Consider the following 15,827-nt stretch of genomic DNA (forward strand, 5'->3'; position numbering starts at 1 on the left):
GCAATCTTTGTACCGTAACGAATCATTTTTCCAGCTAAATGTATCAGATGTACTGGAATCTTGTTGTAACTTTCGAATAAGTGCCTACACTTCTTTGTCATTCTTCCATTCATCCCTTGCTTCGTTTATCTAATCTAGTTGGATAATAGAAATGGTGCACAACAATGCTTCCACATCCTCATCCTTTCTTGAGAGTGCATCTGCCACAACATTTTTCTTCCCTTTTTTGTAGATGATTTCAAAGTCATAACCCAACATCTTTGTGACCCATTTTTGTTGCTCTTTAGAGGATAATCTTTGTTCTAAAAAGTATTTAAGGCTATCATGATCCATTTTTACCTTGAAGTGTCTTCCCATTAGGTAGGGTCGCCATTTCTTAAGTGCATGTAGTATTGCCAACATTTCCTTCTCATAAATAGCTTTGTGTAAAAACTTTCCCTTGATTGGATGAATTTTGAAAGCAATGGGTCTTTCATATTGCATTAAAACAGCACCAATTCCATTTTCTGAAATATCACATTCCATAATAAAGGTTTTTGTGAAGTCCGGTGTAGCTAAGATCGATGCTTGGCACATTGCCTCTTTAAGATGTTTGAAGGCCTTTGTTGCTTTTGGAGTCCATGAAAATGCATCTTTCTTCAATAATGTTGTTAAAGGTGCTGCTATTCTCCCATAATTCTTAACAAACTTGCGATAATACCCTGTCAACCTGAGAAATCCTCACAGATTCTTTATGGATGTGGGGATTTTCCATTCCTTAATGGCTTTAATTTTGCTAGGGTCTACCTTAACTCCTTCATGAGATACAATATGACCCAGATATTCCACCTCTTGTACTCCAAAGAAACATTTGGATCTTTTTGCATATAATTGTTTCTCCTCCAATAGTTGTAGCACCCTGTCAACATGTTCAGCAGATCCTTCCAAGACTTGCTGTAGATTAGTATATCATAAAAAAATACTAACACAAATTTTGTAAGGGTGGGTTTCAAAATGGAATTCATCAAACCTTGAAATGTAGAAGGTGCATTGGTAAGGCCAAAAGGCATGACCAAAAATTCATAATGACCCTCATGAGTTCTAAATGCTGTTTTCGGAATGTCTTTAGTCTTCATTTTGATTTGATGATATCCTGAATGAAGATCCAACTTGGTGAAGTAAATTGATCCATGCAATTCATCCAATAATTCATCAATGATAGGAATGGGAAACTTATCTTTAATAGTGAGCTTGTTGAGCTCCCTATAATCTGGACACATGCGCCATGATCCATCCTTCTTGTGCACCAATACTACTAGAGTAGAGAAAGAACTTTGACTAGGTTGAATTATACCAGCCTCTAGCATTTCTGCAACCATACATTCAATTTCACTCTTTTGGGCATAGGGATATCTGTACGGCCTGATGTTTGGAGGAACACTTCCTGGAATCAAATGAATAGCATGATCATGATCACGAATAGGTGGGAGACCTTTGGGAGTCTCAAATACCTTGTAAGATTATCCAAGACTTTTTGGAGATCTGGAGAAATAGATGATTTCGATGTGGAAACATCTAGCGAACATAATTGTGCAATTACACCTCATTGTTCGTTTTTTAGAAGCTTTGTCACACTGTTAGAGCTAATTATCTTTCTCGGTTTCCCTACAATACCCCTTAATTCAACTTCCTTTCCTTCCGCATAAAATTTCATGAAAAGTTCTTGAAAATTAGAAGCTATTGTACCCAAGGATCATAGCCATTGGACTCCTAGTACAACATCAACACCTCCCATTGGAATGGAAGTCATTAGGCTATTCAATACATATTCTCTCATGGATAACTTGATATTATGGCACTTTCTAGAGCAATTTATGGTTCTTCCACTTGCAACCATCACTTGACACTCTGGTGCTAGATATAGGAAGAAATTCAATTCTTTTGCTATCTTACAATGAATAAAATTGTGGGTACTTCCTGAATCAATAAACACTATTACCTTTTTCTTCTTGATATGTCCTTCTATCTTGATAGTTTGAGGAGTGGTAATTCCAGCCAATGGATTACAAGATATGGTCGGATTCATTACTTATTTATCTAGGGTTTGTTCCTGGAGTATATCCTCTTCTTTTGACATTTCTTGTTCCTTTTCTTCTTCCTCTTCACAATCTATGTAGAATAATTTCTTCTCAGCACACTTATGACCTTTAGTGTATTTGCTATCACAATTGTAACAAAGCCCTTTTGCTCTTTTTCCTTCCAATTGTTGTGGTGTCAACCTTATAGGTTGTGGAAGGCTAGGGGCAACAACACTTCCATCTTTATAGTTGTAAGTGGTAGGCTTCCTGGTTGCCATAATTTTGCTTTCCATTTTTCTTGCTAACTTGAATGCCTTCTCCAATGAATCAGGTTCCCAAAGGCGAACCTCATGTTGGATATTATCCTTTAAAGTCCCTATGAACACATAAATCCTATGCTGCTCTGGAATATTATTTACCCTTATGTTCAATTTTTGGAAGTCCTTAATGTGATCCATCATTGAACCCTTTTGTTTGAGACTTATCAATTGGCTAAAAAAAGTGTTGCCTTTTGTATCCTCATAATGTGTTGTCATTTCTTCCGTAAAAGTTGCCCAAGTGACAATTTGTTTATGAGAGCAAAGCCATCGATACCATACAAACTGATTTGGTTCCAAATATAAAGTTGCAATACGTACCTTTTGTGTGTTTTGCACATTATGGAGATCAAAAAATTTCTCCATCTGTAGTATCCATGTTGTGGGATCCTTGCCATCAAACTTCCTCATATGGATTTTTGGAATATGGTGGTTCTTCGATCCAACATTAGAGTCTATGAAATCATGATTAACATTTATTTTGTTCTTATCATGAGTTTCCTTTACTACCCTTTCACCATTAGTAAGCATTCCTTGTAGAAACTTTGTCAAATCTGTCTTCAAATCTTCCATGTCTGTCTTCAAATCTGTCTTCAAATATATCTTCAAATTGTCCATCTTAGCTTCTACATCTTTCTTTAAACCATCCATCTTAGATTCTGTTACTTTTTGTGCTAGTGACATTTGTTGCACTTGGTCTCGTAATTTTGATATATCATGTTGCATTTCTTCCTCTTCTTCACGAGTCATGTTAGAGATTTCAGGTTGCTTACTATGTGTTTGCATTTTCTTTCCTCGAGGCATCAGTTACCGATAATAATGCTTCACTATGCCCTTTGAATTTCTTCAAACTAATTTTTTAAACCAAGCTTATTCAAAAGTTAAAAAATCTACACACCTTTTTTTCACTTTATAGGAGCTCGATATTGCATCTGATCTATCTTTATAATTTCAGATCTTCCAGTTCTAAAATTGCGACCTACAGTATCCCTCTGCGTCCTCTTTCCAATGCCACCAGTCTGATTGAATTTAGATTCTCCAAGAAAGAGTTATGCACAATCTCCCAAGATGACCTGATTCTATACCTTTTCAGAAGAGCGAACTTGTATGAAGTGACACATGTCACTGTTTTGACCTTAGGATCTGAAAAATGTATATAGGAAACTAAAGTTCGTTCTCTTTCTGTAACTTCTTACGAAATTTCAATATGATGCTCAAAACAAAAGTTATGACTATTTTCCCTAGGTTAAGTTATAGTAGAGAAAGAACTTTGACTAGGTTGAATTATACCAGCCTCTAGCATTTATGCAACCATATGTTCAATTTCACTCTTTTGGGCATAGGGATATCTGTAGGGCCTGATGTTTGGAGGAACACTTCTTGGAATCAAATGAATAGTATGATCATGATCACGAATAGGTGGGAGATCTTTGGGAGTCTCAAATACCTTGGAATGATTGTCCAAGACTTTTTGGAGATATGGAGAAATAGATGATTTTGATGTGGAAACATCTAGCGAACATAATTATGCAATTACACCTCGTTGCTCCTTTTTAGAAGCTTTCACGTACCATTAGAGCTGATTATCTTTCCTGGTTTCCCTACAATACCCCTTAATTCAACTTCCTTTCCTTCCGCATAAAATTTCATGAAAAGTTCTTGAAAATTAAAAGCTATTGTACCCAAGGATTGTAGCCATTGGACTCCTAGTACAACATCAACACCTCCCATTGGAATGGAAAGCATTGGGCTATTCAATACATATTCTCCCATGGATAAATTGATATTATGGCACTTTCCAAAGCAATTTATGGTTCCTCCACTTGCAACTATCACTTGACACTCTGGTGCTGGATATAGGAAGTAATTAAATTCTTTTGCTATCTTACAATGAATAAAATTGTGGGTACTTCCTGAATCAATCAACTCTATTACCTTTTTCTTCTTGATATGTCCTTCTATCTTGATAGTTTGAGGAGTGGCAATTCCAGCCAATGCATTACAAGATATGGTCGGATTCATTACTTCTTTATCTAGGGTTTGTTCCTGGAGTATATCCTCTTCCTTTGACATTTTTTGTTCCTTTTCTTCTTCCTCTTCACAATCTATGTAGAATAATTTCTTCTCAGCACACTTATGACCTTTGGTGTATTTGCTATCACAACTGTAACAAAGCCCTTTTTCTCTTTTTCCTTCCAATTGTTGTGGTGTCAACCTTATAGGTTGTGGAAGGCTAGGGGCAACAACACTTCCATCTTTATAGTTGTGAGTGGTAGGCTTCTTGGTTGCCATAATTTTGCTTTCCATTTTTCTTGCTAACCTGAATGCCTTCTCCAATGACTCAGGTTCCCAAAGGCAAACTTCATGTTGGATATTATCCTTTAAAGTCCCTATGAAGACATCAATATTATGCTCCTCTGGAATATCTTTTACCCTTATGTTCAATTTTTGGAAGTCCTCAATGTGATCCATCAATGAAACCTTTTGTTTGAGATTTATCAAATTTGGCTAAAAAAAGTGTTGCTTTTTGTATCCTCATAATATGTTGTCATTCCTTTAGAAAAAATTACCCAAGTGACAATTTGTTTACGAGATCAAAGCCATCGATACCATACAAACTGATTTGGTTCCAAATATAAATTTGCAATACGTACCTTTTGTGTGTTCTGCACATTATGGAGATCGAAAAATTGCTCCATCTGTAGTATCCATGTTGCGGAATCCTTGCCATAAAACTTCCTCATATCGATTTTCGGAATATGATGGTTCTTCGATCCAACATTAGAGTCTGTGAAATCATGATTAACATTTAATTTGTTCTCATCGTGAGTTTCCTTTACTACCCTTTCACCATTAGTAAGCATTCCTTGTAGAAACTTTGTCAAATCTGTCTTCAAATATTCCATGTCTGTCTTCAAATCTATCTTCAATTTGTCCATATTAGCTTCCACGTTATTCATCTTAGCTTCTACATCTTTATTTAAACCATCCATCTTAGATTCTATTACCTTTTGTGCTAGTGACGTTTGTTGAACTTGGTCTCGTAATTTTGATATATCATGTTGCATTTCTTCCTCTTCTTCATGAGTCATGTTAGAGCTTTCAGGTTGCTTACTATGTGTTTGCATTTTCTTTCCTCGGGGCATCAGTTACCGATAATAATGCTTCACTATGCCCTTTGAATTTCTTCAAACTAATCTTTTAAACCAAACTTATGCAAAAAGTTAAAAAATCAACACACCTTTTTTCACTTTGCAGGAGCTCGATATTGCATCTGATGTATCTCTGTAATTTCAGATTTTCCAGTTCTAAAATTGCGACCTACAGTATCCCTTATGTCCTCTTTCCAATGCCACCAGTCTGATTGAATTTATATTCTCCAAGGAAGAGTTATGCACAACCCCCCAAGATGACCTGATTATATACCTTTTCAGAAGAGCGAACTTGTATGAAGTGCCAAGTGTCACTGTTTTGATCTTACGATCTAAAAAATGTACATAGGATACTACAATCTATCCTATTTCTGTATATTCTTACGAAATTTCAATTTGATGCTCAAAACAAAAGTTATGACTATCTTCCCCAGGTCACCTGTTTGGAATGTAATTCAGGAGTCTGAAAAAAGGCCAACTTCCGCAGATCTTATCTCCGCAAATATAGCGCAAAAAGCTCTGAATATTGGACCTGAGGTTTAGAACGATTTCAACCCAAATGGGTTTGTCTTTTAGCATCTGAAACATCGCAAAAAAAACGTTATAGCACAAATGCCACGATGACCTATTTGGAGCAGCAAAACCCTAGAATCGAAAGCTCTGATACCAAATGTTATGGAACCAGCTTACACAAAGATAGAAAAGATAGATGAATGCCTTAGAATTCAGCCTCTTCGAGGGGGAAACCTCATTTACATTACATAAATGAAAAATTCTTTTATTATACAAATGACAAAACCTCCTTTCTATATATAGGAGTCTAAGGGGTCACAATATAACCAAGCCGACCTAACAATAATAATATAAAGGCACAAAAATAACAATAGAGGGATTCTATGGGGCACAGTAATAACAATATGGGGACAATAGGGACACAACAATATTAATAAGGGATACAACTACAATAGTAATGGGGTAATCACTAGTATTATAGGGACCTAACAGAATGATAAATATAAAGTTTGAAGAAGTATACACAGGTTCTGTGAAGCAAAGTTGCGTATATACTCAAATATGGTGAAGCAAAGTTGCGTACAGTTTATGCACCATAGTGTTCTTAATACCGGTAATCTTTACCATGGTATTGGCGCATAGTAATGAGTGCAACAAAATATATTTGATCCCATTAAAGAATACCATTAGCATAACTACAGAATTAGCCTAAGGTATTGGGTAAGGCCGAAGCTATATAAGGAGATGGAGATCAAAGTGCTAAGTATGTACGATTTGGTTTATTGCTCAATTATTTGATCTGAAATAAGTGTGCCCCTTGGAGTGTGATGATGGATAAGATCTTATAGATTTGAAACGACTACACATTGAATAATTTACTTATGGGTTGATAGATTTGCAATGATGATGTTATGATGTGTGTCTTTTACAATGTGCATTGATATTTGGGTTTGATTGATCATCTGTTGTGCAGCGAAGGTATTATTCAATAGTTACAGATCTATACATAGTTTTTCTTCAGAAAGATTGCATACATACACAGATCAAATTTTGGCTAGTAGCGTATCGATTCTGCAGTATGGACAGATCTGTACGTGGGTATGCTTCGTGAAAAGCGTGTACATATCTGTAAGTGTCTTATAAGGGTTGCGTATGTTGTAGCTAAATCTTGCACCTGCATCACAAGTGCAGCAGGAGACAAAGAAAGCTCTGTAGAGACAGCCTCTGGGTTGATTGTAGACTAGTGCCTAGGACATCTTAAATAGAGGAGTTCTTGTGAGGTTATATTGTAAGGGGGTTACAACACTCCAATTGTCACGTAAAACAAAAAAGGAAATAGGAGGGGCTTGGTTCAATAAGATTTCAAAGAGGAAGATTCAGACTAACTCATGGATCCAAATGTTGGGAGGTATTTGGGCAATCTCAAAGAGAAATGAATTCTCCTTCTGGTGGCTGACACACAAAAATGAGACATCTTAAACTGAAGTTGTATTGATGGTGGAGAGGAGGAAAGGACGGAGAGAAATAGATGCATAGGGCTGTAACAAATGGAATCCTATGCAGAAATGTTCCAGCAGAAAGGGGAATTCAATAGATAGGCTTGTAAGCAAGACGTAATCCTAAACCATGGTTTTCCAATGAGACGATAGCAATAGAGAAGAAAATGAACGTTTCATATCAACATAACATGGGTATCGTTCTCTGCCAAAGCAGCTAAGATAAATCCATAGATTGAAGAGGAACCAACTGCGTTCATTACACTATTTCAAAGAAAGAAAAACACAGGTGAAATGAGATTACCAAGAGGAACTTGTTGCACATTAATCATGCTTGGAATCAACAGGGAAACACCATTTATCCCAAAGGGCCCAATAACCAGTCCATACACTCAGCCATGATATCAATGAAGTCCCATAAAAACATATTGAACCAAAATGGAAACACAGAGTTCAACCCTCGTGGGTCTGAGAATCCGAAACCTCTCTATTATGTTTCATCCCCCTATTTATAAGAAGAGGGGGAAATATTTGAATTATAATCAAAATATATGAGCTTGAACCCTAGTGTTCATGCTAGACTAGTTGTCTTGGCTCTGTCAGGCTCTGCTACCAACTACCTAAGATTATAATAGGGACCAAATCCATTTCTTTGAAAAAATAAAAAAAATGCTCAAAGAAAGAAAGCGGAGAGAGGAAGGAGGAGGTGTCCCCTTGCTGCTTCAATGGAGGCCTTGGATGGAGCCACGTCCCTGCTATTGTCATGCTTCTCTCTGTTGTTGAGGCAGTTTACTGTTGCATCAGTCGGCTTCTGTCAACTCTCCTTTGACTGCTTTCAGCACTGACTTATGGAGGCGTGTTACAGGTTGAGTCCTTCCATGAATGCACCCATACCTTCATTAAAATCCCTAGCTGCTGACCCATCAGCCCATTAAAATCTCTGGGCAGTCCTTTCGGCGCTATGCTATAGCGAATAGTGGATCAGTCACGTGCCTTTTAACACCAAAACAAAAAAACATGCGGGCATTTTTAATTAACTCTTATGCATTTATCCTTTATGCTCTTTTATTATAACCCCTTTGTTATTTCTTCATATGACCACGGGTGGAGATCGGGGGCTTATCTTTAAAGTGCTTAAGGCCTTGACTTACTATGGGGGGCCTTTTTCTTTATATCACATAAGTCCCTCATCGTCTAATTTCCCAGACTTGAAATATTTGTAAATCGCAACTTATAATATATCGCATCCAGAGCTTATTTTTTTTATATCGCATCGCAATCACCAATAAGCCTGAGACCCAGAGTCGTCGATCACCGATCGATGATAACTTGCTGACATCATTGCTGATGTCATCACTGCCATGTGTCACCCTGTGAGGGGTGCCACGTGGCACCCAGAAACAGCCCCATAGGACCCCTAAAAACACCCAAAACGAGTGACACGTTTCCACCTGCCACATCATCTTTCGTACTTGCCACGTCTTTACTGATGTTAGCTGCCATGTCATCTCAGTGGACCAATGAGAGGCCACCATGTGGCCCCCTTGGAGGAGAGAGAAAGAGGCCCATCGAGCCCTATTTTTCCATGCTTTCCTTTGTATTTAAAAATAGGCCCTCCCCAATGATTTTGGTCCATATTGTAATATTGACAATTTTTTATAGTTTCATACCTGTGACCCCGCCGATCCACTGATCATCGATGCCACATGGAGGAGAGAGAAGGGGAGCCTCGGCCCTTGGTTTGTGCAGCCATTTCCAATCGGCCCCATCTGCACTATCATAGGCCTTAAAACCCATCCAATCAATGATATGTGATATCGGCAATCGACGGATCGCTAATCTACTTCCGTCGATGCTCTTTACCCGCCTGGACCTGCCGATGCCGATATGCGATGCGCCCAGACCAGCTGACTGTCGATATGTGATATCGATGACAAATCGCTATTCCTCCTTCCGCTGGTTCTCTTTACCTCCTGGACCTCGCCGATACTGATATGCGATTGCGATGAACTGTCCCAAGTCCCAATTGCGATTTTTCTTCAACACTTAGCCATTTTTTGGATTTTTTGAGCTTTCTAAAGGGATTCTTAAGCAGGTTCTAACTTCTGATCCAGGAACCCTTTTTTGGACTTCTATATACCACCGGAAATCTATTTCTGAAAAATACGCACTGGAGAGGGTCCCATCTAGTTCTACTAGCTTTTGTGGCTCAAAATTTGGCATCAAACATCACTTCTATTTGGCTTCTGAAGCCACTGGTGACTGAAAAAGCAGTGGGTGACAACCTTGGCTCCTACTGGGGACAGTGTCTTGCTTGCAAGGTGTTGAGAACCTGCATACCAGCCTCCTTCACTATTGGGCATGGAGTCAGTACAAATTGCATATTTGTAATAAGAAAAATCTCCATGGGACCTTCCTCCTCAATCTAGAATGCAGAAATAAAAATTCTAACAACTGAAAAGTAAATGCTCAGCTAGTGAGATTCTTTATGTATAATCCTACTTATGCACAGTACTTAATTTGTCTAAGTATGTTCAACTTTCCAATAGAACTAGGCTAGCATAAAAGTACTGGACCACATGCCTTCATACTGCTGAAAAAGAAAAATTAAAACAGGCATGCAATATGAAAAATCTGCAAATATGGAACCTGATACATGCTCTGGACACAACCACTGTTGCTGACTTAATAACCTTCTCATGTACTCAGCTATAGGGTCATGGAATTGACAAGGAAAGTTTGTAGCTTCCTCTTTTGCATAAACAACCTGCTGACCAATATCTTCTTGGTCAGGGTAGCCACAAATACTTTTTAGCTCCTCAGCTTCAGATTCTCCAAGAAAAACTTGTTGATGATCTGTTACTCCCCATTTTTCAAAAGGCCAACCCTCTTGGGAGTCTTCAATGGAATCTTCAGTTTATGAACTGTAGGAGTCATAAACTGGAGGGTCTACTGAGAATTCCGGGCAGGAATCTTTTTGTGACAAGCAGTAACAGACTTTGCGTGGTCTTTCACCTTTGGGTTCTTCTTGAAAAACTAGTTGTTGGAATCTTTATCCCCACTTGCTCGTAAATAGATCCTTCTGGACCTCCACGACCATCTCATCATCCTCTGAATAGTATGTGTCATAACTAGGAGGAGGTTCTTGATCTTGCTCTCCATGTGAAATATGTGCATCGTGGGTGGGAGCCTCTTTATTGGGATTGTGGAGGCTCTGCATCACTTGACTCTCTATCAGAGTCATATTCATCAAAGGAAGGGGGAACATTAAACTCGGCCAAATTAGAGCCCTGAGGGTTTATTTGAAGGGTGAAGATGTTTCCTTCCTCTCTTTCTTGCTCAGTGGGTGATGCCTCTTGATGCGAGTGGATGTTTTCTTGGAACGAAGCTCCACAAACATCTTCAACAAGGTCTTCAATCTCAGGAATGTCTTCATCGTTAAAATGTGAGTAGTAATCTTCAAATAGAGAATTCAGTGGATATAGTCCTTTGCAGTAGTGGTTGAATTTATATGAAAACTTTTAAGGGAATATAGGCTACCACGAAGTAGTATTTTGTACCAAACTCTAGCACCTTCTTCTAAAGAATACATGAAAAACTTAATTTGTACATATTCAAAGAAAATACCTTGTTGCTCCATGCATTCATGAAACTCTTTAAGGTGCTGGTCGGGCCTTCTCTCTATGTTCCCACTGAATCTAGGCAAGTAGGTATCCCATTCATGAAACAAAGGAACATGGTTAGGATAACCAACAATGGAAGAAAAATCCAGTGGGGCAAACTTGTTGGCCATGAATGTAGGAATGACCATCTTGAAAACCTCCCTATATGATTGATTTCAGCTTCAAAAGTAGGGAGAGTTTTTAGCTGTTGTAGCATCTGAGTGAGTATGGGGTTGCTTCAAAGTTAGGATGATCAAATAGAGATATGGATAGTGGAGTCACTAGGATGTTTACCATAGAATTGATAGTGGAGTCGCCAAGGTGAGATATCTTCAACCCACACTTCCCTAGCTCACCTAATAGGGGAAATGTAAAACTTTGTCGTACCCAGGGAAAAATATTCTAATCCGTTCCCCAGCAACGGCGCCAGAAAGATGTTGTAGCTAAATCTTGCACCTGCAGCACAAGTGCAGTAGGAGACAAAGAAAGCTCCCTAGAGACAGCCTCTGGGTTGATTGTAGACCAGTGCCTAGGACATCTTAAATAGAGGAGTGCTTGTGAGGTTATATTGTAAGGGGGTTACAACACTCCAATTGTCACTTAAAAAAAAAAAAGGAGGGGATTGGTTCAATAAGATTTCAAAGAGGAAGATTCAGGCCAACACATGGATCCAAATGCTAGGGGGTATTTGGGCAATCTCAAAGAGAAATGACTTCTCCTTTTGGTGGCTGACACACAAAAATGAGACAACTTAAACTGAAGTTGTATTGATGGTGGAGAGGAGGAAAGGAGGGAGAGAAATAGATGCATAGGGTTGTAACAAACAAAATCCTAGGAAGCAATGTTCCAGTAGAAAGGGGAATTCAATGGATAGGGCTGTAAGAAAGACAGAATCATAAACCATGGTTTTCCAATGAGATGATAGAAATAGAGGAGAAAAATAAGGTTTCAGATCAACATAACATGGGTATCGTTCTTTGCCAAAGTAGCTAATATAAATCCATAGATTGAAGAGGAATCAAGTGCGTTCATTACACAATTTCAAAGAAAGAAAAACACATGTGAAATGAGATTACCAAGAGGAACTTGCTGCACATTAATCATTCTTGGAATCAACAGGGAAACACCATTTATCCCAAAGGGCCCAATAACCAGTCCATACACTCAGCCATGATATCAGTGAAGTCCCATAAAAACATATTGAACCAAAATGGAATTACAGAGTTCAACCCTCGCGGGTTTGAGAATCCAAAACCTCTATATTATGTTTCATCCCCTATTTATAAGAAGAGGGGGAGATCTTTGAATTACAATCAAAATATTTGAGTTTGAGCCGCAACTGTCATGCTAGACTAGCTGTCTCGTCTATGTCAGGCGCTGCTACCACCTACCTAAGATTACAATAGGGATAGAATCCCTTTCTTTGAAATTTACAGAAATAAATTCTCAGAGAAAGAAAGTCGAGAGATGAAGGAGGAGGTGTCCCCTTGCTGCTTCAGTGGAGGCCTTGGATGGAACCATGCCCCTGTTGTTGTCATGCTTCTCTCTACTGTTGAGGCAATTTACTGCTGCATTGGCCAACTTCTGTCAACTCTCCTTTGACTGCTTTCGGCACTGACTTATGGAGGCATCTTACAGGCTGAGTACATCCATGAATGCGCCCATACCTTCATTAAACTCCCCAGTTACTGACCCATCAACCAATTAAAATATCTACGCAGTCCTTTCGGCACTATGCTATATCGAACAGTGGATCAGTCGCGGGCCTTTTAACACCAAAATAGATGGAACAGTCAGGTATTTTTAATTAACTCTTAGGCATTTATCCTTTATGTCCTTTTATTATAGCCCCTTTGTTATTTATTCATATGACCACAGGCGGAGACTGAGAGCTTATCTTTAAAGCGCTTAAGGCCTTGACTTGTTGTGCGGGGGCCTTTTTCTTTATATCGCATAAGTCCCTCATCGGTTGATTTCCCAAACCCGAAATCTTTGTAAATTGCAACTCATAATATATCGTATCCGGAGCATTTTTTTCTATCGCATCGCAATCTCTGATAAGCCTAAGACCCAGAGCTATCAATCGTTGATAACCTACTGACGTCATTGTTGATGTCATCACTGCCACATGTCACCCTGTGAGTGGTGCCATGTGGCACCTAGAAACAACCACATAGGACCCCTAAAAATGCCCAAAACAAGTGACACGTGTCCACCTGCCATGTCATCTTCTGTACTTGCCACATCATTGCTGACGTCAACTGCCATGTCAACTCAATGGACCAATCAGAGGCCGCCATGTGGCCCCCTGGAGGAGAGAGAAAGAGGCCCACCGAGCCCTGTTTTTCCATGCTTTCCTTTGTATTTAAAAATCGGCCCTCCCTGACAATTTTGGTCCATATCAAAATATCGGCGAATTTTTATAGTTTCAGACTTGTGACCCAGTCGATCACTGATTCCACGTGGAGGAGAGAGAAGGGGAGGCCCGGCCCTTGGTTTGTGTAGCCATTTCCCATGTAAATCGGAATCCACCCCTCCCAGCGGTACAACTCTGTATCGCTATTGGCCCCATCTGCGTTGTCTTAAGCCTTAAAACCCTGCCGATCGTCGATCACTGATATGTGATATCGGAAATCAACGGATCACTAATCTACTTCTGTTGATGCTCTTTAACCACCTGGACCCGCCGATGTCAATATGCGATGCGTCTAGACCCGCCAATTGCTGATATGCGATATCGACGATCGACAGATCACTATTCCTCCTTCTGCCAGTGCTCTTTACCTCCTGGACTCTGCTGGTACTGATATGTGATTGCGATGAACTGTCCCAAGTCCCAATTGAAATTTTTCTTCAACACTTAGCCATTTTTTGGTTTTCTGAGCTTTCTAAAGGGATTCTTCAACAACTTCTAACTTCTGATCCAGGAACCCTTTTTTGGACTTCTATATACCACCGGAAATCTATTTTTGAGCACTACACACTAGAGAGGGTCCCATCTAGTTTTGATAGCTTATGTGGCTCAAAATTTGGCATCAAACATCACTGCTATTTGGCTTCTGAAGCGACTGGTGACTGAAAAAGCAGTGAGTGACAACATCGTACATATGCTAGGGTTTAGTTGTATATGATGTATGACCAGTCTTGTTGTTTTTGTTGTTGTCTATCGATGAAGTCTTCCATGATGATCTGTGTTTGATAGTGTTGATTGAGGTTGAATTGATTATGTTATGAAATATTGAATGGTAATGATGTTGTTATGAGAAGATGTTATACAACTAGGTCACAAAATAGAAGAATGAGATAGATCAACGACTTCAAAGGTAGCCTCTTCGAGGGGGAAACCTACTTTACATTACACAAATGAAAATCTCTAAGATGATACAAATGACAAGACCTCCTTTCTTTATATAGGAGTCTAAGGGGTCAAAATATAATCAGAGCCGACATAACAATAATAATGTAAGGGCACAACAATAACAATAGTGGGCTTCTATGGGGCACAATAATAACAATATGGGGATAACATGGGCATAACAATAACAATAAGGGATACAATGACAATAATAATAAGGGAATACACTAGTATAATAGGGACCTAACATGCCCCTCTCCTTCAAAAAAGTGTTTTCCTCAATGCTTGAGTAGTTCTGGATGTTTCTGTATAAAATTCTCATCCTCCCATGTGGAATCTTTAGTGGGTAAGTTCTCCCACTTGATGAGATACTCTGGAATTGATCGATTTCGTAGATGTCGAGGTTTTTTTCAGTGACTTCTTCAGGTTCCAATATGATTTTTCATTCCTCGTCAAGTTCTAGCAATATTGTTTGAACTGGGAGATTGTCACCTATAACCTTCTTTAAGCATGAAGCATGGAAAACTGCATGCACTCGGGAAGATGTCGGAAATTCCAATTTGTATGCCATAGTACCAATATTTTGCAACACCTTGTAAAAACCATAATACTTTGGTGATAATTTATTATCGTTCTTAGCTTGCTTGAGGGACATTTTTTTCTATGGTTGTAGTCGTAGAAATACCCAGTCACCTACATCAAAACTTCTTTCGTCGTGATGTTGATTTTCCTGTTGTTTCATTCTATTCTGTGCCAAAGTCAGGTTATCCTTTAAGAGTTGGATAAATTTATGTTGATGCTCGATGTGATCTTCCACTTCTTGAACCTTCGATTTTTCTCTTAAATATGATGTGATGGACAGTGGATGATATCCATAAAGTGCCATAAATGGGGTGATTTTTGCTACAGTATGGAAGGAAGTGTTATATCACTATTGAGCCAGAGGAAACCATTTGAACCATTATGTTTGTTTATCAAATACAAAGCAACGAAGATATCCTTCCAAACATTTGTTCACTATCTCAGATTTCCCATCAGATTGAGGATGATAAGATGAGCTATGAGCTAACTGAGTACCCAGACAAGAAAATAATTTTTTCCAAAAATTTCCAGTGAAAATAGGACCTCTGTCGCTTACTGTTAGCCTCACTCTCATGTGATGAAAACAATTATAAGTCCAAAACAATTAAATTAATTAAAATCAAGAAAGTTGGATTTAATCCTACCTTTCTAGATTGAGTTTGTTCCTCATGGTTAGGAGTTAGTTTAGGCTTA

Source organism: Pinus tabuliformis, chromosome 2_2, assembly GCF_031772625.1.
Source record: "Pinus tabuliformis cultivar Carrire ecotype Pingquan chromosome 2_2, CPIR1, whole genome shotgun sequence".
Taxonomy (NCBI): Eukaryota; Viridiplantae; Streptophyta; class Pinopsida; order Pinales; family Pinaceae; genus Pinus; species Pinus tabuliformis.